Here is a 4,510-nt window from a genome sequence, read left to right on the forward strand (position 1 = left end):
AGGCTAAGTGCTCATGTGGATCGCCTCCTCGAAATTTCCCAGTGATTCTGAATGGTCAGTATCATTTATTCCTGATGAAATAAAATTTCATATTCTAAGGCAAGTCAAGGAAAATTTAAACATAAATAATTTTCTCTGTCCTTTGGCCGCCTCTCTCCCCTCTGCTGTGCATTGTGTGTCTGCATTATGCATCAACCAAACCTCCCCACTGGCAGAAATACCTGCTCAGCCATAAGGAGCAACTTTCTCCTAACACCAACGAGACAACTCCTTAAACTACAACATTCCTTCTTAATCTCGTAAGGGGCCACCATGACCCATGACCCACTACTCGCTTTGTGTCACCTGCCAATAATACGTCACTTAATGTACAGCCCTCTGTCTCAAAACCTTATATAACTGTGCTTTGACCTCTAATGGGCAGAACAGTCCCCAGAACTTTCTGAGTGGCTGTTCCCGGGTTATAATCCTCAATTTGGCTCGAATAAAAATTTCCATTTCTTCCTTAGACTGGTTAATTTTTTCGTTGACATTCCCATTGTACAGCTGTGAAAACTGAGGTGCAGAACAATGGGGTCCCATGGTTAATGACATGTTTTGGAGATCGACTAACAGGTTTTTTTAATCGGCCATTTAGCAGTGTCCCTTAAGCATCTTAGTTTATCATTTTGTTTTGTTTTGTTTGTTTGTTTCCCAAGTCAAAAGAGCTTTTATTCATTTTTAAAATATCATAAATGAGTCTGGCCTCTTGGGGTTTCTGTAGCTGGATCACTCAGATCTTATTCTTCAGCCTGCTGGACTGTTTCTTTTTCAGAAACATAGATACCATCCAAAATTTTTCTGATATCCTTGTTTTTAACTGTTGTGGCTTGCTGAATCAAAGCAGCCAAGTTTGACACAAGTTCAGTGTTGTTTCCTTCAAGAATCAACTCATCTTTCTGGGCTTGAGATACTGAATAAGCAATGCCTGGCCTCATCCGAATCCTGTGGATATATTTTTCACCCAAAAAATTTCGGATTTCAACAAGAGAAGCATTCTCCTGAATAACAACGTTGATGGGGAAGTAAGCATACACAGACCTCATCTTGAAACGGAAGCCCAGTGTAACACCCTTGATCATGCTCTGTACATGGCTACAGATAGTGCAAACAGTCACCAGTTCCTTCACAATCCCCCACCATTTGTCAACCCGGAGCCTCTTTTTCTTTCCAAGGAGACTGAGTTCTACATTGATGTGATTGAAGTCCCTCTGCAGGGTACCTCTGGGGCCCTTCACAATAACTGTGCATCCATCCCTTCAGAATAATGTTGACATTTTCTGGAATGTCAACAGTCTGATTGCTGAGAATGGTCTTCATTCTCACAGTAGATACAGCAAAAAGCTATTTTATCATTTTGATCACCACTTTCCAGATCTGTAAAACAACACTATCTACTTTATAAACACTATTATGGGGTAAAAATAAACAATGCATGTAAAGGGCCTGACATATGATAAACATTTCACAAATGGCTGGTGTTGTTCCTACTATTTGTTAGTATGCCCACTGGGGCTAAGGAGCTGGGGCTGCAGTGCAAATGTCAAAGCCAGGCCATCGTCACGGTCGCCTAAGTCACCCACTTGCAGTGGGGACCCAGAAACAACTGAGGGAAGGGAGATTCTGGGAGCCACTGGGGAGACAGAAAAAGTCATTGAGATAGGGGAGTGTGAATGGAGACTGAGATTCATTGAGTACTTTAGGCACAAGACCTAAATACAGTTACTTTGCACAGGAACCAAAAGACTTTTATTTGGCCACGCCACACAGCTTATGGGATCTTAGTTCCCTGACCAGGGATTGAACCCTGGGGCCCTTGGCAGTGAAAGCACTGAGTCCTAACCACTGGACTGCCAGGGAATACCCCCAAAAGACTATTCTGAGACTACCTTCTGGCCAGGGGACTTTGGTCCTTGATCCTTACCTGGCTTGGGAAAGAGTGAGGTCACAGTCTTTCAGGTACGTCTCACCGAGGAGAAGGAAGAAGACATCCCTCCAGGAAACTTGGAGGGTTGGAGTCCAAACACAGATGGGGGGTGGACCTTGCATTGGTTGATTCCCGGTAGAGGGTGTGGCCCTGGGAAGGAGGGTGTGTTCACACTCTTGCTCTTTGCTCCTGGGAGTCACCAAAGGCACGTGTGCTCCATTTCCATAACGCAAATTCTCTTGCCAGGTTGCGGGAAGATTTCTGGGAATTGAGGCTCCAAACATAGACAGGTGTGAGTGTCTCTTGTGAAAATTCTTCTTCTCTTAAATATGTCACTTAGAACTACTCTACCGATGGCTCCTGAGACTGGAGCCCTCTCTTCTACCCACTCCTCTGCATTTTCACTCAAGAGCAAGGTTATCTTCTGTGTCCCCGTGTTGCACACCCAGGCCACACAAGAGGGTAAATAGTCTTTCTAAACAAACAAATATACAGACTCTCAGGAGGAAATAATATCCATTTTGTGACTATACCACCATTTATGTATTTGCTCACCTTATTGTTCTGGGGCATTTGAGTAGTTTCAAGTTTTTGAGTTTTTGGCTATTACAAATAGTGCTGATGTAAGCAGTCTTATAAATGTTGTTTTGGGGGAGCACATGCCTGCATTTCTGTTATGCACGTATCTAAGAGTAGAGGTGCTGGGTCAGCTTTACTAGATGTTACTACTCAGTTTTCCAAAGTACCTGTACCATGGTCCACTCCCACCACCAGCAGTACATGAGAGATCAGGTGGCCCCACATCCTCTCTGACATTTGGTATCACCAGTCTGAGAATTTACAGCTACAGCTGCACACAGGAGCATGGCTGCATCTCACAAACATGAAAGAGAGTGAAAAAGGCCAGACATAAAAGTAAACATGCCACCTAATTCCCACTTACATAAAGCCCCCAAACAGGTAAAAATAATCTAAGGTGTTAGAAGTCAGGATAGTGGGACCTATGAGAAGCAGGAGGGGGGCTTCTAGGGTGCTGGTGATGTTCTGCTTCTTAATCTGGGTGCTGGTTACACTTCACTCCCTTTGTGAAAACTCATCAAGCCATATAGTCAGGATTCATTCACTTTTCTGTTTGTTATACTTAAATAATAATTTCAAAAAAATATTTTCTCAATCTCCCTCTCTCCCTTCCTCTGTCATCTTTCCTCATAGTACTTGGTTGGGAACTGTCCCCATCAGAGTCCCCTTCATGGCCCTGCAACCTGTACAGTTGCACAGGTTCTGCACTCAGAAGGACCTGTGATTGGTTTCATGCTCTGCCATCTTTGTCTTGAAATTCTTAATACTTTTTTTTTTTTTTTGAAAAGTGGTGAAGAATTGTCAATACACAGCTCACAAACAGAGCAAACACTCTTTAATTTATTTATTTTTATTTTTGGCTGTGTTGGGTCTTCGTTTCTGTGCGAGGGCTTTCTCTAGTTGTGGCAAGCAGGGGCCACTCTTCATCGCGGTGCGCGGGCCTCTCACTGTCGCGGCCTCTCTTGTTGCGGAGCACAGGCTCCAGACGCACAGGCTCAGTAGTTGTGGCTCATGGGCCCAGTTGCTCCGCGGCATGTGGGATCTTCCCAGACCAGGGCTCGAACCGGTGTCCCCTGCATTGGCAGGCAGATTCTCAACCGCTGTGCCGCCAGGGAAGCCCCCTTAATACTTTTTGAACAAGGGGCCTTTTGCTTGCTTGCTGAGCCTCACACATCACGTAGCCACCCTGGCCATGGGCAGCTGCCAGTGTCTCTGCACAGATCCCCACCTAAGGCTTGGTGTCTGATGGGCACTGAGGACAGGGCCAGGTTGCCGCTCTGCCTGATCAGGGAAGGTGCCAAATGCCCATTTTGGCCCCAGGATGGTTCTCCCTCCTGCGAGAACCTGGGATTGTATTTACCTGCAGATGGAATTACTGGGTCATAAGGTAGGTTCATGCATAATGCCCCTCATGGTTCTCTGCCCCTGTGCTTCCATCTGCCTTAGGAAAAAGATTGTAAAATATACATAACATAAAACTGACCATCTTAACCATTTTCAAGTCTGTAGCCCAGTGGCATTAAGTACATTCACATTGTTGTACAACCATCTCCACCATCTGCCTCTTGAACTTTTTCATCTTCTCAAACTGATACTTTGTACCCATGAAACAATAACTCCCCTTCCCTTCCACCTGCTTTTACGATTTTTTTCCTGTTTGTCTCTCTTCCCAGTTACACTGTGAACTCCGTGAGGGCCGAGTGGGGCTTACTCCCCTTCAAATAAGGAGGAGTATATACGATGTACACAGGGCCTGGAGGACATGGGGAAGAAAATAGTTTTGTTAAATAAATTAAAAATATGGGATATAATTTAACCCTTGTTTGAAATCTGGGCTGATTCTTGGGCTAATAAATTCTCTAAATTCAGTGTTGAGCCAGTACCCAGCACAAAGCTGGATCCAAAACCTCTTTGCTGACAGAATGAATAAGGCATTAACTCTGCTACCAATAATAAAATATTGAC

At 44.5% G+C, this 4,510-nt stretch overlaps 1 pseudogene; it reads right to left on the minus strand.

Annotated features, from left to right (window-relative positions):
• Window positions 1–779: 779 nt before the first annotated feature.
• Window positions 780–1,359, minus strand: LOC133094518 (large ribosomal subunit protein uL6-like; annotated as a pseudogene).
• Between the last annotated feature and the right edge of the window lie 3,151 nt (window positions 1,360–4,510).

This window comes from Eubalaena glacialis, chromosome 7 (genome assembly GCF_028564815.1).
Source record: "Eubalaena glacialis isolate mEubGla1 chromosome 7, mEubGla1.1.hap2.+ XY, whole genome shotgun sequence".
Lineage (NCBI taxonomy): Eukaryota > Metazoa > Chordata > Mammalia > Artiodactyla > Balaenidae > Eubalaena > Eubalaena glacialis.